Here is a 27843-nt window from a genome sequence, read left to right as displayed (position 1 = left end):
ACTCTGCAAACGGTCCCAATGACAGTTGGTAAAACAAACTTTAGTTTTCTTCGTATGTTGGTCAATGTTTGGGTCGCTCGAAACCATGGATAACTCGAGCATTTTGCTCATCCCCTTGCGACCTCGAGCGAGCGGTGTTTTACTGTATTTGCTTCTTGGTAACATTCTTAACTTTTTGCTGGATATATTTTTTTGCCGTTCCTCAACTCTGACCCTTTCGGCGGGGGATTCCAATTCATCGAATTTGCTTGTTTATCTTGAAACCGTAGAATAATACCTGGATTCGGCGTACGGCAATGAAAATCATTTTATGAATTAATGGCATCAGGTGAGTAAGTTTATTACAAAGGCAATATGTCTAAAGTTAAAATATATGATATTAAAACATCTAACATGTTAAATAATTAAAAAAATTGTCTTAAAAATCATCTCGAAATACGCAATCTCTTTAATCATTTGCAGATATCTCGAAAATGAGCACATTGGACCTACACATTTTATTTCACCATATTAAAGGTCATGTTTATTTACGACTGTGATAAGTTTCATTAAAATCTACATTGTAGAAAAATTTCTATTCACGAAAATGTTATCAAAATTGTGATTTTCCCATAGACTCCCAATATGAAAACTTGTGTTAGGTCAAAAGTTTTCAAATCAGTCCAGCAAAAAATTGAGCACACAACCCTGTCTTTTATATTTGCAGAATTTTCTAAATATATTCTGAAGTTCTAGAAAATCAGGGTTTAATAAAATTCTACAATGTAGAATTTTTTTTATCCAAATATGCAGAACTACCTTAACTCACAAATTTTCGTGAAAGTAAATAATGTAATGAAAAAAACGCAACTCTTAAGTTCTACCTTCTACATTTCTTTAATAGACTTAATGTCTGCAAAATGTTTTTCATTGCATATAGGGCTACCACATCTAGGTTACTGATGCTCTATTTGGGGAAACTGTAATATTGCAGAAACTGACAATGTGATTAAATTTCAAAAACAAGCAGCCAGATCTATACTTCAGTGACCTCTTCTAAAGATTTTTATTTACAGTACTGAATTGGATGAAATTGCCTGATATAGTCAAATATAAAAAAGCAATTTTGGTTTACAAGTCTCTGAATAATATATGTCTGGCATACTTAAACACAAAGTTTTCATTTTTACATGAAGCAAACTCAGTAAACCTATACTTGTACTTGCCATATTAAACCAAACACAGAGTTTTATAGGAAAAGTCTTGATCATTTTGGTCCTTAAATATTGAATGAATTATCTGTTGAAGTTTGAAATGCTGATACCTTATATTCTTTTTAACAGAAATATCTAGCATACTGGAATTGTCTGAATAACTCTATGCATGTTTATTTAATAGAAAGAAAATCTAATAGTTTTATCTGCCTCAGTTAAGCTTGAAAAGTTTTAATTTATTATAGCATTACATACTAGTATATGCAACCATTATATTCCTTGTGCTAGAAAAAACTATCTTACCTTATTCAGTTGAGAAAGAGCTACTGGTAGTCCACATGATCCATGAAGATAGAATTTATCTGGTAATTTTCTTGTATATGAAGTATTCTTTCTTGGAGTATCTAATAAAAAAATACACAAGTTTAATCCTTTAATTTATATATCATCACTGATTAAATTTATCCCAGTTCCAGGAATGACTAAGTCATTTATAAATCTGATTATTTGATGTGTTATGATTTATTATTTTGCCACAACATCCATTAATGCTGAGGTTATGTTAAATGTAAAGAGAAACAAACAGAATGACTTTTGTAATGCAAGATAAAATAAGTCAACCTTACCGTGTAAAGAGTTAATTTTAAACTTCTTCTGTTAAATGTTTATAGGAAATTAATATACTAAAAAAGGAGAATACCACAACTGTTAGCAGCAAACACTTGTATCGGCAAAACTTTCAGTGAAATTAAATCATTTTCATAATCTTTTTTATTACTCTCAAAGTTATAGCACTGTTCATGTTTATGATTTAAGTTGTTTCTTCATAAGTATGTCAGAAACATCACATATTTGCTATATCTTTTAAATCGTTCAACTTTATATAATGTTTAAAAATAATATTATTGTCAAAAAGGAATTATGTATCCTCCCCAACAATGATATATTTTATGGATATTTACTATCCCATTTGAAGTAAACAGTCCTCACAAGAGCAGGTTCAAACTCGCAGTCTCTTGGTTGAGCTGATAAAACCATTTCTGCTTCTGTGTCTTGTAATTAAATTTTACAAGTTATTGAACTAGAATGAATTTAGACTATCTCAGAAATAAGGTGTAGAAGGTGCATTTCATCGACTGTTCTGGGAAATGCAAGTAAAAAAAGTTTCTGTGTGGAGATAATTTGGTTTAGGAAGTAACAAAAGTTTAAACCTTTGATATTTACATGTAGCTTCAGTTTTGATAAAGTATGCAAAAATATAAATGCTCTCATAATTATACTCAAAATGCGGCACACTGCATGTGAAGACCAATCAATAATTTTTATATGCCAGTTTTTGAAAAATCGATGTATTATGTGATGGCGTGTGCGTCTGTCCATCCATCCGTCTGTCTGCACATACAGTAGGATAGTTATATGACTCTAAGGAGAACAATAAATAACAGTAATTTTATTCATTCCATTTCTTTTAAGTGACTAAAGTTCTTTTACTTGATAGAGAGAAAAAAGGAGTGGCAACATAACAACTGAACCTTAAGAATAACTGGGGCCGTGTGGTTAAGGTCACTGACTTAAAATCACTTGTCCCTAACTGATACGGGTTTGAGCCTCACTCTGGGAATTGAATTCTTCATGTGGGGAAGCCATTCAGCTGGATTACGGAAGGTCGGTGGTAACCCAGGTGCCCGCTTGTGATGAATTAATGCAAGGAGGGGTACTTGGGGTCTTCCTCCACCAACAAAGCTGGAAAGTCGCCATATGACCTAAAATAATGCCGATGTGACGTTTAACCCAAACAAAATAAGAATATTTCATGTCCGGAGCATATAAGTCAATAACCATTCAAGGTATTGACTTTAAACTTGGCATGTAGGAAGATGGAGTTAAGATAATGTGCAGAGCACACAAATCAGGTCAAAGGTCAAATACACAAATGGAGCTCAAAAGTCAAATTTGACCCTCGTATTTTGTTTCCAGAGCATAACTTAATAACTGTTCAAGGTATTGGCTTAAAACTAGTCATATAGGGAGATGGCAGTGAGACTATGTGCAGAGTGCATAAACCAGGTCTGTAGGTCAAAGGTCAGGGTCACAGCAAGGTCAAATCTGTCCAGTGTATTTTGTGTCCAGAGCATAACTAATAACAATTCAAAGTATTTACTTTAAACTTGGAATGTGGGTAGGTGGCAATGAGACGATGTGCAGAGAATAAAAACTTGGTGGGTAGGTCAAAGGTCAAAGTCAGAAAAGTTCAAATCTGTCCTTTGTATTTTGTGTTCATAGCACAACTTCAAGTCTATTCAAGGTATGGACTTTAAATTTAGAGTAAAGGTGGTTGGTTAAGAGGTGATTTGCGATGTACAACAGCCGACATTACTTACCCCCACCCCCCACAGTCCAACCCCACCCCACCTGACCTCAAAATAAAATAGAAATACTTTAATTTTGCCTTCTTATTCCATGACCGCTGCAGCACAAAACCCTTCAATCCCACACCCACTGCCGCATTACATCCGCCTTTCCCATACACGCTTAACCCAAAAAGTTCTTTAAATCTTTTAATGTTACTTCCTTCTTGTCTGATCTAGAACTTTGGGCATATATTGTCCATCTTTGCAGAGCTCTTGTTTTTAACTGTATATGCAGTTTCAACAATTGCACTACATACCCTAATGCTGCTTTCTTTTCACAGTTTATAATAGTCTTGTTTGGATGTTTGTTAAGACACCAGTAGTTCCTGTCACAGTGGAACTAACTTTAAACAAATATATTTAATGCTAATAATGTCAAGCTGAAAGAATTATCTTGCATTTGAAATTCATTTGAGAAAGAGGGTTCACTTGTCATAAAAATATGTGTAACACATTAATTTGATATTATCTTGTAAGCTCATAATTGTTTACAAATCATACACAATGTCCACTTCCTTAAATCATTCATCACATGATAATTTTGACATTGCTTTAGGTTTTCTTTAGTCTTTTTCAGGGGAGCTTTTCATAAACTCCTCTAAACCACTTGAAAAAGTAGAATATGTACATCTAAATACTATGCAATCAATTTCTAAATGAGTAAGTATTTAAGAATATAGATTTTAGTAAACAGAATACAGATATGACTGTATTGTAATGACCTAATTCATGCTTGCCTGGTTATATATACCCAGTTATACATGTAAAGACATTAAAAACATTGCTCATTTCAAGACAAAAAAAAAAATGATCTTGACCTACCTATGTTCTTGTATACGTGACAATTACGAGAAAATAATGGGTTCCCATCCCTAAATTTCAGGAAAGACCAGTGAATAAGCAAATATTTTCAGGAAAGTCTTGAGTTCTAGTATTCAAAATGTAACTAATTGTCCCAGTGTGGGTGTTGGCATTAGCATGATCATCAGGACTTATGTTCCTGAGATAGTTTTGAAATTACTAAATAGATTATAGCTTCAAACTTGTTATCACTCATGTCATAAAGAGGATAGCACATGAGTGTCTTTACATATTGAATTGATTAAATCAGTTAAATAAAATAATAAACTGTGAGCTTTTGTTGTCACATTGTTTTTTTTTGGGGGGGGGGGGGGGAAATCCATATCTGTCTTACATTTTGTTAAAAGTATTCTCCTTTTTATCAGGGAAATTTTATGGAAGTTTTTCATGTCAGCATGCTTTACCAAATGTTTTCAGACTCAGACAACACACATCTTTGGCATCTTAAGATGATCTCACATTGTAGGTTGTATCTCTAGCTTACATTTTGGCAATATTATGTAGTCCCAATTCATAATCAGTTTGGTGAAAAATTCGCATGTAGGACTTTTGTTTTGAATGCTTACAAATTTAACTCTCCGTATTAAAGTCTTCAGCACCATGAAATGAACATGCTAACAGTTGACAAAAAATAAATGGAAGATAATTTCGGATCTTAAAATTGCAACTGAAAACTGTAATTATGAAAATGATCGTTTCAGGAGAATCTTTATTAAAACATAATTATTCCAACACTGGCGAATGTACTTCGCAGCAGAAACCACACTGACTTCGGGGAATATTTGCCTTCCATTTGGAAAAAAAGATACCTTTTCTTCTGTGGACAGACAACATTTTAATACTGGAGTCATTTCATATGAAGGAAAAAAATTCCTGAATTTACAGTTTACAAAATTATGCCTCTTTATTTTGGTAAAAGGACCAGTATTATGTGGAAAGCCGCTCAGGTAGTCCAGCAGACTGTCATTTACTCATTAGACAGCTCTTATTCAACAAGTTTAATAAATTCAGTACTGTATAGAAAGATGTTCTTTATGTCACTTGTTTAAAACAGCACCCTGTCCCTTTTAGACAGCAACCTGCCTTTTTATGCCCTGGCATCTACTGATGCAGGAGGCATATAGTGATTGTCCTGTCCGTCCTTCTGTTCGTCCGTCCATACGAGGTTAACCAAATGGGACCGTTTCGTCTAGCATCAATACCCCTTACTAGAATGACTTAATACTAATGCAGATTTAACCTGTGACTATTCCTCATCTTCAAACATCACCTGACCTCAGTTTGACCTTGACCTCATTTTGGACTTCGGTTGCTTTGTATGGGCCATCTCTTGGTTAACCAAATGGGACCGTTTCGTCTAGCATCAATACCCCTTACTAGAATGACTTGATACTAATGCAGGTGTAACCTGTGACCATTCCTCATCTTCAAACATCACCTGACCTCAGTTTGACCTTGACCTCGTTTTGGACTGAGGCTGCTTTGTATCGACAAGGATGTCACCGGGGGAGGGGGGGGCATCAAGCTTTTATTGAACGCAGCTACTTGTTTTAGTTCTAGAAATAACACTACAAGTAATTAAACAGATAATAAACTTAAAACAATAGAACTGAGCTTTCCTCTTGAATGAAAGTGAAAAACCTTATAAAGTTTACAAAATTGATATGTTGTAAAGCAGGGCTCCGGAAATTTTGAAAACCCAATCTGTCCAAAACAAAATTAGGTCACATCAAGTAAGGTTACCCCTCCAACCGTATATACATGTAGTCTGTTCAAAGAAATAAGTGTGTCATGCATTTAATATAAAAGATATACCGTTCACAATAAGAAATCATACAAAGATAAAAGTCAATCTGTGTTATATCCGATTGTTACTTTGTTGGAATATTCTTACTTTCTCGAAAAATACCAAAAAGGACAATTTTGCTGAGGCATTTTAGCACCGTTTTACATCAGAAACAAATCTATTAAAAATTATCGTTGTGGGATATCACAGCATATGCAGCTTGCCAGCCTGAATGTGACATTGATGGTAATGTTTTCAGACCGATGTATTGATATAAATCTGACCAGTTCGCCACTCCAGTTTTCTTATCATTCGAACTGCCAGCCCAATTTTTCTGTACAGTCGGGTTGCCAAGACGATTTTCTGTACTACTTTGAGCCGAGTTGCCAAGCCGGCTGTTTACTTCTTTGTACATCGCATAATGTTGCGCCGAGCCCTTTCAACATAAATTGAAAAGGCAACCTGAATGCAGAAATTGATCCATATCCTTGCCTTAACGTACTAAAACGTATTAGCGTCTGAAGGCCCTTTCACGCTTCCGTAGAAACAACATTTATTACACGAAACTTATTTTGAAAATATTTCTGAAATGTCTAGGTCTGCAGCTCTCAAATATGGTTATATCTTACATCTGAGGCATACACTGACACTCTCAGACAACATCAAAAATGACATTTTGAGCGATTTGATGAAGTTCCAAAATTATCAATGTACCCTTGGTCCGTTACGGACCCCTGTGGGATTTGTGTTTATCCAGAGCTCAAATATTTTTTCATAGATTAAAAGCTGACAAGCTGTACTAAACCCTAGGTAATTTCAATTCGTAATAAAATGCTGAAAATTGGCTCCCCAATAGCAAAAAAAAACAGAAAAAAAAAGAAGTCCATGCGCATACATTTAGACCGGGTGACCCCTGCGCGTGACCCCTGACTATCTACGAATCAAAATGCGGCTTTCGTTTTCAAGTTTAGCATTTCTACTTTCATTTTATTTACTTCCGGAAATAGCTGAAGGTCGAGTGACGTCATTTTCTGTGTTGTCAAAAACATACATATGCCTGGCGAGATTGCATAAATATGTGCTGGCCGTGCTAGGGATATATACCTTTAATATCTGACACAAAGTATAACAACTTTTTGCCGGCACTTTGTATGATGTAAACAAAACCATTCTGTAATTAATGGCAAACTTCAATTTTGTTAATCATGTGTGAAATTTATAGATATATTTTGTCTTTTCTTTACAACTCGGGTAATTATAAAAAGTATTTATGTCAGCTCCCCGAGTGATGTCTTATTATAGTCTGACCTCCAGATTTGGCTAAAACAAGAGATCACAGAGTGATCTTGGCGCCCACCAATGTGCCATTTTTTGTGTTCCAAATTTCTAGACTTGACCAGCTCAAGGTCAAATTTCATTTCCGTACACAACACTGTGCATGTGGTCCAAATTCGAAAGCTGTAGCTGGAGAAATGTGAAAGTAGGTCACTAGGTCAATGTCAAGGTCAGAGTTTGTTTCGGTACACAATCCTATGCATGTGGTCCAAATTTGAAGCCTGTACCTTCAAAAATGTGAAAGTAGGTCACTAGGTCAATGTAAAGGTCAAAGTTTGTTTCGGTATACAAAACTATGCATGTGGTCCAAATTTGAAGGCTGTAGCTTGAAAAATGTAAAAGTAGGTCACTAGGTCAAAATCAAGGTCAAATTTTTTTTTGAATACAAAACTATGCATGTGGTCCAAATTTGAAGCCTGTACCTTAAAAATGTGAAAGTAGGTCACTAGGTCAATGTAAAGGTCAAAGTTCATTTCAGTACACAAAACTATGCAAGTGGTCTAAATTTGAAGGCTGTAGCTTGAGAAATGTGAAAGTAGGTCACTAGGCCAAAATCAAGGTCAAATTACACTTCAGAACACAAATCTATGCATGTGGTCCAAATTCAAAGCCTGTACCTTCAAAAATGTGAAAGTAGGTCACTAGGTCAATGTGAAGGTCAAAGTTTTTTTCAGTACACAAAACTATGCATGTGGTCCAAATTTGAAGGCTGTAGCTCGAGAAATGTGAAAGTAGGTCACAAGATCAAAATCAATGTCAAATTTAATTTTGAAACACGGAACTATGCATATGGTCCAAATTTGACGCCTGTACCTTCAAAAATGTGAAAGTAGGTCACTAGGTCAAAATCAAGGTCAAAGTTTTTTCCAGTGCACAAAACTATGCATGTGGTCCAAATTTGAAGGCTGTAGCTACAGAAATGTGAAAGTAGGTCACTAGGTCAAAATCAAGGTCAACTCATGTCAAGGTTCATCTTGCCACTCAAAAATATACATGTGGTCCAAATTTGAAGGCTGTAGCTACAGAAATGTGAAAGTAGGTCACTAGGTCAAAATCAAGGTCAACTCATGTCAAGGTTCATCTTGCCACTCAAAAATATACATGTGGTCCAAATTTGAATGTTGTAGTTATTGACAAGAACATTTTAAAAGCTTTTCCCTATACAAGTCTATATGAACCATGTGACCCCCGTGGCGGGGCCATTTTTGACCCTAGGGGCATAATTTGAACAAACTTGGTAGAGAACCACTAGATGATGCTACATTACAAGTATCAAAGCCCTAGGCTTTGTGGTTTGGACAAGAAGATTTTCAAAGTTTTTCCCTATATAAGTCTATGTAAACCATATGACCCCCCAGGGCGGGGCCATATTTGACCCTAGGGGTATAATTTGAACAATCTTAGTTGAAGACCACTAGATGATGTCACATACAAAATATCAAAGCCCTAGGCCCTGTGGTTTTGGACAAGAGGTTATTCAAAGTTTTTCCCTATATAAGTCTATATAAACCATGTGACCCCCAGGGCGGGGCGATATTTGACCCCAGAGAAATAATTTGAATCATCTTGGTAGAGGACCACTAGATGATGCTTCATACCAAATATCAAAGCCCTAGGCTCTGTGGTTTTGGACAAGAAGGTTTTCAAAGTTTTTCCCTATATAAATCTATGTAAAATATAGAAATAAACAAAGGGCCAAACTCACTCATAAATTGTTGAACCAGTCTGATTTTCAGGGGGACACAACAAGGGTACCAATACATCATTCTGACAAAGTTTGGTCAAAATCCCCCCAGTAGTTTCTGAGGAGATGCGATAACGAGAAATTGTAAACGGAAGGACGGAAGGACGGACGTCGGACCACGGACGCATAGTGATTTGAATAGCCCACCATCTGATGATGGTGGGCTAAAAATAATCTTTCTTTCAAATTGAAGTTTGGTCATATTATGAACATTAGGATATGAATTTTTGTTTCTAAAATATTTTTAAAATTCCAAATCAAGAAAAAAAGATGACCGCGTCCGGAATCGAACCCCAGACCGCCGCGGCAATTTTGTTGTCAAACGATCTGGAGGCCAGTAGCTTTAAATACAATAACCATTTTCTTGATTTTTGTTTTTTACCCATGTTCAAACAAGGTCTTTTGAATGAAAACAACCCATTTAATAAGCTATACAATTAGTTTCTTTAATTATCGTAAAATAAAACTGGTATTGCGTAAAACAGTCGGTCCAAGTCAAAAGTAATTAAAACAAAAATTACTCAAAAGTCTGCAAATTGTCTTCTTTAAGAAATTGGTCCGTGGGTCAAAAGCAATCGGTCACAGTCAAATTTTAAGGAATTTAAACACTGATGTCGGCTATAGCTGCATGCATACATTAAAGGACGTACCACGCGAACACTGTATCGACAGGTGCTGATTACAAAGGTGACAGTCGGATGTTTGACACATTTATTGATGATCAGAAGGCAGGAACAACAGTTTCCTGCTTGGCAGATGGTCATGTATTGAGATCTCATACTAAATTTTATATTTTTTCTCCATTTTTATTGTACCGATTATTTTCGTTTTTTCATTTTTTCAAATGGTCTGAAAAGTGAAAAATCGCTCCAAAACTGACAAACCGGCAAATTTCCGGAGCCCTGTTGTAAAGTTAACATACACTAGTAAAAAAAAAAATAGAAACATCCAAGTATTTAGTTCAAAATAAAAAACATCCAAGTATTTAGCAAAAACTTAAGAATTCCCAGTATTTAGCAAACATACCAATTACAATTCATCAACGGGGTTTTCCAAGTAACATTATTGTTATTAGAAGATTTAAGGAATTTTCCACTGTCTGATTACAAATTCTGAACAGTTTGATAACTTAGGACCAGTCATTTGATCTTTCTCCAACACTCATTAAGGGGTGGAAACTTGAAAAATACCTTGACAGTGTCCAGAAAGTGGATTCTTAAATGAAAAGAAAAGGGATGAAGACAAAAAATCCACAGACTTGATAAATACTTTGACAAGAAAGTGGACCCTTTTCCTGCCAAGACAAATTTTTATATAAAAAAACAACTTTTCAAGAAACAAAATGGAAAAATGCACAGTAATTTTAGAAATTTGATAGTTGTCTCAAGCAGGTTTGGTTTTAAGAATAACCTCTCTACATCATAAAGGAAAATAAAAAAAAAAGTTTGGTTTTAAGAATAACCTCTCTACATCATAAAGGAAAATATAAAAAAAACAAATTGTAAGAGGTATTGGCTTGAACCTTCTATTCATACCAGTTTAATTATGTCATCATTATATTCAATGCATTATATATCATTTTTGTAACTAAGCTGAAATAAAATCTTGAAATCTTGAAAAAAAAATAAAAAATAAAACAGGTGAGATAAAGAGTTCACTATCCATGAAAATACAGACCAAATAAACAACTGATTTATCTGATGTTACCGTAATATATTTAAAGTTTAAAAAATGCCTGTTTTATTTTCCACTCCTTCATGTGCTTTTATTCCCCTGTTTATAAAAAAAAAAAGAAAGATTTAAATGTTAACGTGAAATTTGTATTTCATACAATCATGTCATAACATGTTTAACTTGACCAAATTGTAATATTGACTGAGTCATTTTAATAGATTCCTCATCCACTGAAGTATAAAGAGTACTTCCTTACTGTGTAAAATCGGATGATTTAATGCAGTGTTAACAAATACCACTGTGTGTATCATATATTAAAAAAATGCCACTGTAAGTATAACTTATTTATCAGGGTTGTGTCCCTACTTCCTTTGTACCATGATAATATAATAGAAAGGTAAAGTGATTCCTTGAATTCTGAATTGATCTTCTTTTTGTGGAAAGTGTGTTTACAAGTCCTGTGGATCTATTTTATTTGTAGAATTCATGTGGGGGCTTGCGGGAAGGTGGGTGGTGTTTTACCCAGGGCACCTGGGCTCTTAAAATTACTTCATGAAAAGTTGAGAAGTCAATGTATGACCTATAATTGTGTCAGTGTGATGCTGAACTCAACAAAGTTTTTTTTTTTTTTACATCATAAAGTGACCACACATCAAAATCCATAACTCTGGCCTGCATAATATTACAAACTTGTAACCCATATTAACTCATAAATTTTTGTGAAAGATTTGCTTGTTAGCTAAGTATTGTAGACCCGAGCATCATAACACTAACCAGTTTTCATTGGTTATGAGTTTTATTTATGTTTCATCAGCATAACCAAAATAAATAACATGTTCTCTTAACTATTTTCCACTTTTATGTCTTCTTCATAAATAACAATGTACAATATAAACCATAACATAAGGACACCAGCGTGAATGTGACAAAATATAATATTAACTCATATTCACAGAGCACATTCTGTTACTGAAAAAATATCCTGAAAGTTTGATTGGCCTGTAGGCTTGAACCTTTTTTTGTTAGTTTCTGAACTTAGATGTAATCTCTGAAATTTTGATGATAATAATAATAATGAAGGTAAAACATGAAGACATAAAATACCAACTATTCAACAACTATGGCAAATAGGCCTTCTGTAAAAATACATCAGCATAAAAAATGCTTATCTAACTTGTAATCTAAAAGAAGAAGAGAAAAGATCAATTTCTGTAATATACCTTCGAACCCAACATCAACATTGATCATTATTTGCAAACACTCCATTTAAATTTTATAGAAAGTAAACAAACAAAAAAAGTTGCAACATTATTATTATCAATTCACACAAAAGTTCAAATGACTCAGATAAAGTCTTGCAGAAATAAAGAAGAAAAGGGAATAATAATGACAGAGAAAGTAGCAGCTTCATATCTTATTTTGTATTCTATTAAACCTTACCCTGCTAAATTTCTATGATGGACTGATCCGTTATTCAGTTTGGGCAATACCATTTATCATTCGAAGGGGTTTTCACTGAAATTTTACTGACTGAATAATGAACAGTGCAGACCATGATCAGCCTGCACGGATATGCGCGCAGGCTGGTCTTCATCACTTGCGGGCAGCTAAGGGTTAAAGGACACAACTTAAGCACTATTTATTAAGTAAAATAATCCATGACATTAATGTGATATTGAGGTAATACAGTATCATTTTGTACAACTCATCCAAACAGATTCTCCCTGGTGATGTTATAAAGTAATGCAAATTATGTAATGCCTCAGAAATTATGTTATACAAGGTTGAGCCATTTGTTTAATAATTAAAAAGACAAAAGCTGCACATTTTCCCTGTCTGAGTCTCGCCCATTTCACAGGAAATAGCTGTGATGTCTTGTTTTTTTGGAATTGAAATGATTTTTGGGGAAGGATTTACCTGCTACAAGATTTACAAATACTTATGAAAAACGTAGGAATCCTTTTAATATAACGAAATGTTTTTATTTAAGTCTCAAAATCCCTAGAAATCAATCGCTTGTATTTTTACATTATGAATCAGGAATGCTTGTGTTTCATTTTGAAAATCAAACATTTATTGGAAGGAAAACAACATGTTACTGTTGTTGTGAATTGCGGCAAAGAAAGGCATAACTAAAAGAACTGTTTCATTGTCTGAATAACCTACTATGCATGTTAGAAAGAAAATCTGAAAGTTTGATTTGCCTATATAGCCTTGAACTTTTTTAGCATTTAGATTCAAGTATGTGCCATCATTCTTAAAACTATAATAAGCTAGAAAACAAAAACACTTGAAAAAAAATCTTACCTTATTCGGTTGAGAAAGAGCTAGTTAACATGATCCATGAAGATTTTATCTGGTAATTTTCTTGTATATCGAAGTATTCTTGGAGTATCTAATAAAAAATACACAAGTTTAATCCTTTTATAAACGTTTAGTGTCCACTGATTATTTGATGTGTTAATATGGCATAACTGCATGCTATCAATGCAGAGGTTATATCAGTATCGAGAAACAAACAGAATGAGTGAATCATTCATGCATTCACGCTTTGTAATGTTAGATAAAATAAGTTTCACGCTTTAATTTGTAATGTTATATAAAATAAGTTTAAGTCATGTAAAGATTTGATTTTTAAACTTCTTCTATTAATGTTTAAGACCAATTTTAATAGAAAATTACCGGTACTGTTCTCAAAAAGGTGAATATCACCACACTTTCACTTTTAGTCAGTAGCAAACACTTATAACTGCAATTTTTTCAGTGAATTTAAATACTGTGAAATCATTATTATTCGTAGGGGATTAATTTTTGTGGATTTGGGGGTACAGTCCAACCATGAAATTAAGTCCCAATGAGCAAATTTTGCCCAAAATAATGTAAATTGTACTCGATGTCGTCAAAAAAAAAGACACCATAGCCGTCCTATCTGGTCCATACTTGTGTGCACGTGGCAGTACTGACCTGCAGCTTTCGTGTAGGTTATTGAGGCTCCATCAACGATAAACATAGGTATGCAGCAGAACAAAACCGACAATTTCTTTCAGACCATTTACCCGTGGTTTGTTTACAACATGCTCATCATAGTAAAAGTAGATACTAAAAATAGTAGTTTGACGTAGCGTCACGTGACAGGTGACAGACTGCACTATTACCGTGTTTTCCCGAATAGACGCCCCCGGGGGCGTTACATTTTCCAAAGAGGGGTTCATTTGAGGTAAAAAATTAAAAAATATTTTTTTTTACAAAACTTAAAAACATCGTTCAAACCAACTGTAACGTGTTTCTGTGTTGTTTAATTCCCCCAAAACGTAATTATTTGGCATCCAATTTAATGCAGTGTGTCTTAAAATTATGCATTTAAATACGGTACCTCATGTATTCCGTGACACGCTCGCGACATTACACATTACGTCATCATACCCAAACAGCTGTGTACTCCGATAATATTTTCCTTAGTACATGCGGGTACTGCAATACACAATGTCAGTCGTTTGACACGCTGCTTATGTGCCGGCTTTTAAATTAAAAGTTATTAAAACTGCCGAAGAAAAGGTTAACAATTTGCCGCAAATTTGTTTAAAGTCGACAGGAAGCTTGTGCGCGGGTGGTGCAAAAACAAATCAAAAATGGATTTACCGTTTAATTTTCTATTTGATGATTGGATACGTACCGTACTTAGTATAAACGTTTTGGATTTACGGTACATGTACTGTTTAAAAGTGTGTTTAATTCTTAATACATTGTATACTTACTGTAAATTACTTATTATGTGGACTTATAAAAATGAGGTAGGTGATTTTTTTTCGTTCTTGTTGACTTTTTTTCCCCTCCAAAACGGGTGGGGGCCTTAATTAGAGGGGGGGCCTTAATTCGGGAAAATACGGTATTTGATTTTTTTTCGGCCCACTCTGCATAGTTTATAGTTACAGAGCTCCAGATAAGATGCGTATTTGCGTAAATACGTTTTGAAATTTACGAAAAACGCATTCAAAATCAAACCTACGCGTACTGATACGCATTGAAAAAAATGGGATACGTATTTTACTCGATTTAAGTGCGTAATCCAATTTTATCGTAAATCAAGCACATCCATTTTGTAATCGAGTACAACAAACAAAAATGGCGTCTCATAAAAGCAAACGCAAACGATATTGTAAAATAATGCCATTTTCTTCTTCAAGTATATAAGTGTGTGACAAGAGATGACTCGGACAATGCCTATCGCTAAGCACGTGATCTATGATATATTATGGGTAACTGTTGAAAAAGCCGAAGCACCATACACATAGGTGTTTTTGGAAAAAAAAAACATTGACAGTCAAAGTATCACTGGCTGTTGATATATCGCAGTGGTCAGTAACTGGAATTAAGATGTAGTGTAAGATGTAATTTATGCAGTAAACAAAATGTTAAAACTATTTGAATGAAGGCTCAAAAAATATTCAGGAAAACAGCATTGGCCGACAAAGGCACTTCAGCAGAGCACATGAATATCAGAAAATTATACAAACGAACAGTTATTATTATTACCCTTTTAAATGATTTCGAATTCTGAAAAACCATTTAGAATTCTAAAATACCCTTTTGAAAAAAAATCTAGGAGTAAAATACCCTTTGAAAAAAAAACTAGGGGGTAAAATACCCTTTAACCTAAATTCTTATCTGGAGCTGTGTAGTTATACACTAGCCTTTATTTTTACTCAATTAGATTATGAATGCTAATTGTGCAAGACTATATCCCAGTTGCTACGGTTTCGACACTTTTTAATTGGCGCAGATTTTTCTTTTTGAACATTTCACAGTTTCATTAAGTTTTACAAATTAGGGGTCGTATAAGATATTGCGGTCCTTAATTGGCACATGATTACTCGCTGATCTCCCACCCCGTAGATATCAAGTTCGGTAACCATGGTAGCGCTGTTTGACACAAAGTCTTGTCGGTTTCACATGTAAGAACAAAATGATATACTAGATCTTCAAAAATTTGAAATCGACGAATTTGTCCCCACGAAACAGCAGTTTTGGCCCACGAAATTAAATGATTTCACAGTAATTTTCTGAAACCTTTTTTACCCTCAAAAGTGAGGTATTACAGTAATATAACCAGTAAGATAGCCCTTGCAAACACCTGATTCACAATTTCCAAAAAATGCAACCCTGAAAAAAAATTTAATGCTCGCATTCGCTTTTTAAACCTAGCTTATTGTGTTGCATAGATGGTTTCTTAAATAGGGTATGATTCAATCTGACTAAAGTACATCTCCTATTACGCTACGCATAGGATCTGAAAACGACCTATTCATTGCCTCGTTCTGACGGCCCTTTCACTAGCCAATCAGAGCCTAACTTACAACATCTTGCAAATCTACCTCTAGCATTGACTTTTGATATTTACAATTTTTATGTCGTATTGTATCAGATAGCCGGTTAGCTCAGTCGGTAGGCCACTTGCTTTGTAAGCGAGGGGTCCCGGGTTCGAGTCCTGGAATAACTGCATATTTTTCTTACTCTTTGACAATCGAACAAGTCGCCTGATTGGATAACATAAAAATAGCAATAATGGAAATCCAAAATATACAGAAGACGAATGTGAATGGGTCGTTCTCAGATCTTCGTTTAGAAGATCAAGTACTTTAGTCAGATTGGGGTATGATTTTAAGATGGTATACAGGGTGGAAATTATACACTGTTTTCCAAAGTGAAAGTACCATGTATATTTGAATGGAGCTAAAAAATTTACTGAATGGCTATTGTAGTCTCTCTAAAGAAATTAGGGAAATCTTCCTTTGTGATAGATAAATAAGTTATATCAAATTAATCAAATACATGTAGGAGAAAAAATGCAATTAGCTGTGGTCACTTTTGCTATAAAAAAATGGAAATTTTGTTACGTGTCGAAATCTAGGACGTGACTTTTAACACCCAATAAAATTTTATCAGTAAATTACATGTTCAAAAACACAATTGATTTGTCATTCATACACATATTTATAAGTGTTCTGCAGTCTTGTAATCAAAACTAACAAAAAAATGGTTACAGTTATATAGCAGCTGTTCATGTTTATGATATTAGATGATAGTCAGAAATCAGCGGTTGGGTGAAAGATGTAGATGTAAGATATTCATTCATTAGTATGTCAGTAAGATATTCATTCATTAGTATGTCAGAAACACATCTTTTAAAGGTGCAAAATAAAGACAAATGAATAGACATAAATCTTAAAAAAAGACTACACATTTTGAAATATGGTACTAAACATTACGATAGCCGTGCAGTATTCCCTTGAAATCAACACATGTACAGAGAAAAAAATGATTGTTTCTGTATTTTCTTAGACTGACATGGGGGGTCATTTTGTCCTACTTTCGTGTTTATCGCTTTTCCGTAATCGGTCGGAAATTCTTCGGGATCACGTGATTTTAAAATTGTTTCAAACGAATATCCATTTAAGATGCGCAACAAAATAACTGTATTTCCATGATGGTAATTATGCACGACTTGCATGACATGTACAAAATTTAAATTTAAAATTGACAGTGACATATATTAGGCCAAGACAATGTGTTTAATGTCTAAAATCTTATTAAATTAATTTAGCCATGTGTACATAAATAAGTGTATTTAGGTAAATTTCAATCATACTTTGTTTCTGCAGTGTAAGACAGTTACTCATTTATATTCTTAAAATTATACTGAAAAGAGATTAACTGAAAAAGTTTACAGACGAAGTTGTAAAAACACTTTTATTTGGGAAGGGCCTGAATTGTCCTTATGAAAACTTGTAGTATAGCTGTATATTACCTGTAAAATAAGAATGATTTTCATGAAGTTTTTGTGAGTTACAAAATTGTTGAATTCCATGTGCTAAGTTTGTAAAAATCAGGTTATAGTTTGGGCATATGATATATTTATGTCTCCCCCAGGAGACATATTGTTTTTGCCCTGGCCGTCCGTCCGTCTGTCCGTCCGTCCGTCCGTACGTATGTCACACTTCATTTCCGAGCAATAACTGGAGAACCATTTGACCTAGAACCTTCAAACTTCATAGAGTTGTAGGGCTGCTGGAGTAGACGACCCCTATTGTTTTTGGGGTCACTCTGTCAAAGGTCAAGGTCACAGGGGCCTGAACATTGAAAACCATTTCCGATCAATAACTAGAGAACCACTTGACCCAGAATGTTGAAACTTCATAGGATGATTGGTCATGAAGAATAGATGACCCCTAATGATTTTGGGGTCACTCCGTCAAAGGTCAAGGTCACAGGGGCCTGAACATTGAAAACCATTTCCAATCAATAACTAGAGAACCACTTGACCCAGAATGTTGAAACTTCATAGGATGATTGATCATGAGGAGTAGATGACCCCTATTGATTTTGGGGTCACTCCATCAACGGTCAAGGTCACAGGTGCCTGAACATTGAAAACCATTTCTGATCAATAACTAGAGAACCACTTGACCCAGAATGTTGAAACTTAATAGGATGATTGGTCATGAAGAGTAGATGATCCATATTGATTTTGAGGTCACTCCGTCAAAGGTCAAGGTCACAGGGGCCTGAACATTGAAAACCATTTCTGATCAATAACTAGAGAACCACTTGACCCAGAATGTTGAAACTTCATAGGATGATTGATCATAAAGAGTAGATGACCTCTAATGATTTTGGGGTCACTCCGTCAAAGGTCAAGGTCACAGGGGCCTGAACATCGAAAACCATTTCCGATCAATAACTAGAGAACCACTTGACCCAGAATGTTGAAACTTCATAGGATGATTGATCATGAGGAGTAGATGACCCCTATTGATTTTGGGGTCACTCCATCAAAGGTCAAGGTCACAGGTGCCTGAACATGGAAAACCATTTCCGATTAATAACTGGAGAACCACTTTAACCAGAATGTTGAAACTTCATAGGATGATTGTATATTCAAGGTAGATGACCCCTATCGATTTTGGGATCACTCCATTAAAGGTCAAGGTCACAGGGGCCTTAACATTGAAAACCATTTCCGGTCAGTAACTTGAGAACCACTTGACCCAGAATGATGAAACTTAATAGGATGATTGTTCATGCAGAGTAGATGACCCCTATTGATTTTGGGGTCACTCTATTAAAGGTCAAGGCCACAAGGGCCTGAACATGGAAAACCATTTCCAATCAATAACTTGAGAACCTCTCAACCCAGAATGTTGAAACTTCATAGGATGATTGTTCATACAGAGTAAATGACCCCTATTGTTTTTGGGGTCACTCCGTTAAAGGTCAAGGTCACAGGGGCCTGAACATTGATAACCAGTTCCGATCAATAACTTGAGAACCACTTGACCCAGAATGTTGAAACTTAATAGGATGATTGAACATGCAGAGTAGATGACCCCTATTGATTTTGGAGTCAGTCAATTAAAGGTCAAGGTCACAGTGGCCTGTTCATGTAAAATAATTTTTTGGAAATAACTTGAGAACCACTTGACCTACAATGTTGAAACTTAATAGGATGATTGGACGTTCAGAGTAGATGACCCCTATTTATTTTGAGGTCACTTGATCAAAGGTCAAGGTCACAGGAGCCTGAACAGTGACTTGAGAACCACTAGGCCCAGAGTGTTGAAATTTAGCGGGATGACTGGACATGCCAAGTAGATGATCCCTATTGCAGCCAACCATCAGTGTCTCTTTGACTTTCGCTCCTGACCCCTATTGACTTCATGCCTATAGGACTTTGCATTTGGGGAGACATGCGCTTTTTTACAAAAGCATTTTCTAGCTTGCATCTATTTATAAATTATAGCCTCGTTTCGGAGGATTCTTCCGAAAAAGTCCGAAGATGCTTGACGGGTTCGTAAGCAGTCGGAAAGCATACTTTCGGTTTGACATAGGCAACATTTTTAGCTCACCAGAGCACAAAGTGCTCGGCGACGGTGAGCATCCGTCCATCCGTCTGTCCGTCCGTCCGTCTACACTTTCCTTTAAATAACATCTCCTCCTAAACCAATAGGCCAATTTTGATGAAACTTCACAGGGATGTTCCTTGGATGGTCTTCTTTAAAAATTATTCAAAGAATTGAATTCCATGCAGAACTCTGGTTGCCATGGCAACAGAAAGGAAAAACTTTAAAAATCTTCTCAAAAACCAGAAGTCCTACAGCTTAGATATTTGGTGTGAAGGACCTCTACTAAAAGTTGTTCAAATCATGACCCCCGCCCCAGGGGTCACTTGATTTTACATAGGAAAATCTTCAAAAAATTTCTAAAAATAAACAGAAGGCCTAGAGCTTAGATATTTCACGTGTAGCATTGCCTAGTGGACCTCTACAAAATTTGTTCAAATCATGACCCCTGGGGTCAAAATTGACCCCGGCCCAGGGGTCACTTGATTTTACATAGGAAAATCTTCAAAATTTTTTTAAAAATAAACCAGAAGGCCTACAGCTTAGATATTTCACGTGTAGTATTGCCTAGTGGACCTCTACAAAATCTGTTCAAATCATGACCCCCGGGGTCAAAAGTGACCCCCGTCCCAGGGGTCTCTTGATTTTACATAGGAAAATCTTCAAAAATTTTCTAAAAATAAACCAGAAGGCCTAGATCTTAGATATTTGACGTGTAGCATGGCCTAGTAGACTTCTACAAAAAAATATCAAATCATGACCCCCGGGGTCAAATTGACCCCACCCCATGGGGTCACTTGATTTTACATAGGAAAATCTTCAAAAAATTTCTAAAAATAAACCAGAAGGCCTAGATCTTAGATATTTGACGTGTAGCATTGCCTAGTAGACTTCTACACAAAATTTTCAAATCTGGACCCCCCAGGGTCAAATTTACCCAGCCCCAGGGGTTACTTGATTGTATATAGGGAAATCTTCATAAATTTGCTAAAAATAAACCAGAAGGCCTAGATCTTAGATATTTGATATGTTACATTGCCTAGTAGACTTCTACAAACTTTGTTCCATTCATGACCCCCGGGGTAAACTTGGCCGTGCCCCAGGGGTTACTTGATTGTACATCAGAAAATCTTCCAAAAAATTTCTAAAAATCATCATTTTGACAAACATGTAGCTCATATTACTCTGGTGAGCGATCCAGGGTCATCATGACCCTCTTGTTTGTTTATTTGTTAGTTATTCTTGAACATATTCATGACTATTTGGTCAGAACCGATGCAGTGGGCCATATTTTCAGTAAATAGGAAATCTCAGCTACAAATTCTGGTTTTCATATAATACTCGTTCGGGTTTTAGTAATGGACCTTTAAATAATTCAACCTTAAATCTATAATGTTTAGAAATAATGTGAAAAAGGAAAACAATTATTTTGCAATCCTTAAATTCCCACATATCAAAGTAATCCATTGATGGATCTTCATGAAATTTAAAACATGTATAGATTTTTTCGTTTTTGTTGGGTTTAACGTCACACCGACACAATTATAGGTCATATGGCAACTTGCCAGTTTTGAAAATGGAGGAAGACTCTAGATGCCCCTCAGCATAATTTCATCACAGGCAGGCACCTGGGTAAAACCACAGACCTTTTGTAAATAAGCCAGCTGTATGGCTTACTCCCCTCCCCCCCCACCCCCACCCCCACCCTCATCAGTGAGGGCCAACTGATTTGAAGCCAATGACCTTAACCACTCGGCCACAAAGGCCCCCATAAAACATGTATAGATCACTATAGGGCAGTGGTACATGCACATATTTCATAAGGGTGCAACTTGTCTTCAGTAATTGCAGAGTTATTGTCCTTTAATTATTTTAATAAATTCCCACAAAACAAAGTAATCCTTTGCTAAATATTCATTAACCTCATTTGGATTAATACATGGGAGAAATTTTCCCGTTGATTTTTTTATGCCCCCACTTTCGGGGGCATATAGATTTTGCCCTTGTCTGTCCTTCCGAGAATGTTGTGTCGTGCCTAGCTCCAAAAGTATTTGACGTAGAGACACAAAACTTTACAGGAATGTTGGTCAGCATGTGTAGTTGTGCATCTGGGGTTTTGCGTCTGGATTCATTCAGTGGTGTAGGAGTTATGGCCCCTGACTTAGTCAAAAATTGGTCATTTTAATATTGTGTCGCGCGTAGCTCCGAAAGTATTTGACCTAGAGTCACCAAAGTTTACAGGAATGTTGGTCAGCATGTGCAGTTGTGCACCGGGGGTTTCGGGTTCGGATTCATTCAGTATTGTAGGAGTTATGGCCCCTGACCTAGGAAAAAATTGTCATAGCAACATATTGTTTTCCCAAAGTTGATCTGTGTCCTTTGTCATGTAGTGGGGGCATCTGTGTCCCATGGACACATTTCTAGTTTATAAAAAAGTCTAGGAACCAACAAACCCTTGCACAGTCCTTTTATACATAAGTTGTGTAATACTATCTCATTCGGGAAATTAAATAACTTTCAAAATATATTCTCCTCATTCACAAAACAACATATTCGATGGAGAATATAAATTCAGTAAGTTTGCTTTTTTATTTTTTTTTTACAAAATTCATGACATTCATAAAGGGATCAACATTTTGAGAATATTTTACCTATCCAGTGGAGACAGTACACCAAAACATAATTGGGCAGGTAGATTTTTGGAAAAGGTTTTGTTGTTTACCAAATAATTTGCTAGATCTGAGAAAGGTTTGATATGATACCTGGCCTGTACTCTACAAAACCTTTCAGTCTCCACTCCCTTATCAGGTCTTCAGATTAGATGACAGTTTATCATTCATCATGATAATTATGTTCAAGTTTTCTTTTAGCCTTTGCAGGGAAGTTCAACTACTTAAAAATGTAGAACAATATACTATATAAATGTCAGTTTCTAAATGAGCAAGTATTTAAGAATTTTGATATTATTAAATAGATACAGATATGACTGTGTTGTAATGGCCTACCTAATTATACATGTAAAGTAAATTAGTCAGATTTTATATTATTCAAAACACTTGTGATTTTATGCAACATTTAAACTAATTTCAAAACACTTATGACTTTCTTGACCTACCAATATTTTTGTATGCATGATTCAGAAGGTTATGTGCAAATAATGGGTTCCCATTCCTTAATAATTTCAGGAAAGACCAGTTTAGCTTTCAAGAAAATTTGAAAATATTTTCAGGGAAGTCCTTAATTTTTAAACTCCAGGAATTTCTATGTCTCATTTCGGACATTTGAATTCTATAGCACGTAGAATTGATGACTGCTAGTATTGTAGCCAATGATGCAAGATTTGTTTATAAAATGCATAATTACTGAGATGGTTTGAAAGTTTGGTACATTTTATTGGTACATCTATTTTAATTACACATGATTGTAATATTACACTTTTTATATGCCCGTTTGAAAAATGGGACGTATTATGGGAACGACCCTGACGGGCCAGTTGGAGGGCGGGCCGGGAGCACATCTTCTTCATACATGGAAGGATTTTGATGTAACTTGGCACAAATGGTCACCATCATGAGACAGAGTGTCTTGCACAAGGACCAGGTCCCTAGGTCTAAGGTCAAGGTCACACTTAGAGGCCAAAGGTCAGATACAAGAATGACTTTGTCCAAAGCATTTCTTCTTCATGCATGGAGGGATTTTGATGTAACTTGGTACCACCATGAGATGGAGTGTCCTGCGCAAGAACCAGGTCTCTTGGTCTCAGTTCAAAGTCACACTTGATAGAATTGGAGCCATTGTTTAGGCTTACTGTCTACCAAACAGTTAACTTATACAGAATAAGTGTTTTACTGTAACATCTACATGATAGGCATATATTGTGACATTCTGGCACTCTTGTTAGGTGTATTTTTACCTATCGCTACCTGGTAAAGACTTTTGTGTGGACTTAGAATTTTTTTCTTTTTTAAGATTAACCAGGTCCCTTTGTTGCATACTATAATAACTTAAACTTATATTGTAACTTTTTTATAAGGGCGTATATTGTGATATTCTGGCACTCTAGTAAAAAAAAAATGCTCATGAAAGGTCCATTACTAAGGGAAAGTGAGTAGGCAATTTTTTTCATACCCAGTGCATAGACTTCTGCAAGACACTAAATAATGAAGATTGGCAGGTCAAAATTTACAGAAGGTCTTTGGAACTCAAAGAAATGTATGTGTATTATGTTGGAATTTCAATGAATCGACAGAATGACCCCCCAGGTCTTTTTAACTTTCTTCATACTTCATAGAAAAATAACTGTACATATACTGCGATTTATTTCGAATTTCTACATACCAACTTTCATTTTCCAATAAAATGAAATAGTTTCTGTGCTTTTTAAAAGAAATTAAAATGTTCACTTTCCTTAGTATTGGACCTTTAAGGTAACTGTAGACTTACAATGTCTGTTGAGAATAAATTTTATTTCTTTCACCACCATGACAATAAAAAGATAATAGGTTAGGGTAGATTTAAAGTCTTAGATCTAGGTCTTATAATTTCTAAGAAATCCCTTTTCTTCATAGGCTTATCTCAAAAGAGTCAGAGATAAGAGATATTATAAATTTTTATGCCCCCGAAGGGAGGCATATATTTTTTGAACCGTCTGTCGGTCTGTCCGCATTTTTCGTGTCCAGTCCATATCTTTGTCAGCGATGGATGGATTTTCAAATAACTTGGCATGAATGTGTACCACAGTAAGACGATGTGTCGCACGCAAGACCCAGGTCCGTAGTTCAAAGGTCAAGGTCACACTTAGACATTAAAGGATAGTGCATTGATGGGCGTGTCCGGTCCATATCTTTGTCATCGATAGATGGATTTTCAAACAACTTGGCATGAATGTGTACCACAGTAAGACAACATGTCGCGCGCAAGACCCAGGTCCGTAGCTCAAAGGTCAAGGTCATACTTAGACATTAAGGGATAGTGCATTGATGGGCGTGTCCGGTCCATATCTTTGTCATCGATGAATAGATTTTCAAATAACTTGGCACGAATGTGTACCACAGTAAGACAACATGTCGCGCGCAAGACCCAGGTCCGTACCTCAAAGGTCAAGGTCACACTTAGACATTAAGGTATAGTGCATTGATGGGCGTGTCCGGTCCATATCTTTGTCATCGATGGATGGATTTTCAAATAACTTGGCATGAATGTGTACCACAGTAAGACGACGTGTCGCGCGCAAGACCCAGGTCCGTAGCTCAAGGGTCAAGGTCACACTTAGACGTTAAAGGTCATTTTTCATGATAGTGCATTGATGGGCGTGTCCGGTCCATATCTTTGTCATTCATGCATGGATTTTAAAATAACTACGCATGAATGTGTGACACAGTAAGACGACGTGTCGCGCGCAAGACCCAGCTCCGTAGGTCAAAGGTCCTAAACTCTAACATCGGCCATAACTATTCATTTAAAGTGCCATCGGGGGCATGCGTCATCCTATGGAGACAGCTCTTGTTTTAGGAAGTTCTAATTGAGAGGATTTTATGGAAGAGATATTTATTTTAAAGGGGCCCAACGACAGATGCCAATCTAAAAATACTGGTGTAGTTCTTTTTTATTGAAATTTCATTAAATCTGATGTGGGCCTGTTTAAGTATTATGTCTCCTTTTTGGACCATATACATGCACAATAATGTTGTTGTAGACAAACTGTTTCTGTGCATCGCAGTATAGGTAGGTCACTGGCCGATATCAAAATGTGCAAATTGTTATCAGGAGAAAAGCTGTTGGCACTACTGTGTGCTGCTACAGTTGCTTTTTGATGGTGGAGCTAGGTACAGTAGCCATGAAGCAAAATGATGAGGGAGAGTAAATTTATTAACATCAAGTACCGTTTACTGCATGTGAACTAAATCTAAATATATATATATTTCACACTGAGCACAGTTCTTACACTTTTACACTTGGTGTAAATATTAAATTTTCATGTAAAAATGCAATGCTATCTATTTTCATAGATTTGATCAGAAAAAGATCTGACTCTTAAAATGTGTAAGGGCAGACTGTTTTTTATAAGCCAATTTTTCAAAAACTGATGTATTAATATGTGATGGCCTGCAGGTCCGTCCATCTGACCTTCATAATTCATGTCCGGAGCATAACTTTATAACCATTAAAGGTAAAAACTATTTACTATATATTGATATATAGGTAGATGGAGATGAGACGATGTGCAGAGCACTTGAACCGTCCCTGTAGGTCAAAGTTCATGGTCACAAATTTAGCTTAGAGGTCAATACTGCATCATATTTTTTGTCCGGAGCACTACTAAAATAACCAATCAAGGTATTGACTTCAAACTTGACTTGTAGGTAGGTAGTGATGAGTCGATGTGCAGATCACATGAACCAGGTCTGTAGGTCAAAGGTCAAGGTCACAAATTGAGTTCAAATCTGTGTTATATTTTGTGTCTGGAGGCATAACTTATTAACCATTCAAGGTATTGACTTCAAACTTGGTATGTAGGTAGGTGGCGATGGGACCATGTGCAGAGTGCATGAAACAGGGTGGTAGGTCAAAGGTCCAGGTCACAGCAAGGTTAGATCTGCTCATCATATTTAGTGTCCAGAGCATAACTTAAAAAGTATTAAAGTTACTGACTTGACTCTTGGAATATAGACAAGTGTTGATGAGACAATGTGCAGACTGCAACAGTTTACCCCCCTCCTCCCCCCCCACCCCCTCCAAGAACATCATTTTATTTCTTGCCCTTTAATATCCTGCAATATCCTGTCACCACTGCCTTACTATCACTCTCAAACACACACACTGCTTCTTCAAATTCCCTGCCCCCCTCACACCACCTCCCACCAAAAAAGAATCTTTATATTTTGCTTCCCTCCTCCTCTGATATAACCCTTTGGGCATAATTATTGCCCATCTTAGCTGAATCTAAAAGTTTTTCCCACCAATTTTGACCAAAAAAAAAAAAAAGGCCTGCCGCCCAACCAACACTATTTGATACCCGAGGTAATGTTTGAAACATGAAAATTATATAGAAAAATACCACATCTGTATTCTGGTGTAAATGTTCTATTTTTAGGTCAAAGATAATGTTTATATTACTGGTTATTTTAATCATTGTGGCACAATTTTCTCATCTGTGTGCACACACTCTACTCCCCTAGATCTCTATAAAACATTGCAGAGTGTGATTTGATAGACACTTCAGTGGTATAGAAAAATGTTAACAAAATTCAAGGAATTTTTCTAGTCCTCACATAGACTTCCTGTTGTTGATAAAAAAAATCAGTCTTAGTACACATCATTTTAATTATGAAGCAAAATATAAGCACAATACAAAAACTGCCTACCGGTTCTATTTTTGTGTGTCAACATTTTATATATTGTTCACTAGCACAATTTTAGGTACGATGATATAAATAGTATGTACAGTAATTTTCAACAACAGATAAAGAAGCAAATATTATAGTGCCAGTAACAGTAAGAACAATGATTAAAAGTACTCACTTTGTCTATAAGAACTCCAAGCACAAAATTGAGAAAATCCACCGGTACTATTAAAAGCAAGAAATGTAAACTACGTATAATCCTTGCTGCCTGAAATCCCAAAAAAGTTATTTATAAGTAGAGGTGTCACATGACCTCAGTTGCTGCCATAATTATGGAAAGTTTATTTAACGAAATTAACAGTTTTGTAAGAAATTGTTTTAAAGTTTTGTTATTTTAATAAAAACTGAGTTAGCGTAAATTCAACCTACTTATTGTAATTTGATCTTGTAAGCACTCAAAATATGTTTTAGATATCATTGCGTAGTTATGCATAGAAAAAAGGTCAAAGTATTTTAAGATTGGGGGTTATCAAGGGAAGTTTTTGAATAATATTCTCTAGCGACAAAAGTTTTTTGATTTCAGACAAGAGGATGTGTCA

General features: G+C 35.6%; 1 protein-coding gene and 1 long non-coding RNA gene across 2 annotated transcripts in view; one reads left to right on the top strand and one right to left on the bottom strand.

The window, feature by feature from the left end:
- Positions 1-27843, top strand: part of LOC123529751 (serine/threonine-protein kinase TBK1-like) — a gene marked incomplete at its 3' end in the record, with an annotated part of 66921 nt that overhangs the window by 21544 nt on the left and 17534 nt on the right. The window lies entirely within an intron of this gene.
- LOC128554085 (uncharacterized) lies at positions 896-27710 on the bottom strand. Its single transcript, XR_008369516.1, has 3 exons — positions 27423-27710; positions 13312-13399; positions 896-1597 (listed from the first exon to the last, which is right to left on the bottom strand). It is a non-coding gene; the product is annotated as an uncharacterized LOC128554085 (long non-coding RNA).

Source organism: Mercenaria mercenaria, unplaced genomic scaffold, assembly GCF_021730395.1.
Source record: "Mercenaria mercenaria strain notata unplaced genomic scaffold, MADL_Memer_1 contig_4704, whole genome shotgun sequence".
NCBI lineage: Eukaryota > Metazoa > Mollusca > Bivalvia > Venerida > Veneridae > Mercenaria > Mercenaria mercenaria.
This window is presented reverse-complemented; position numbering and strand designations above follow the sequence as displayed.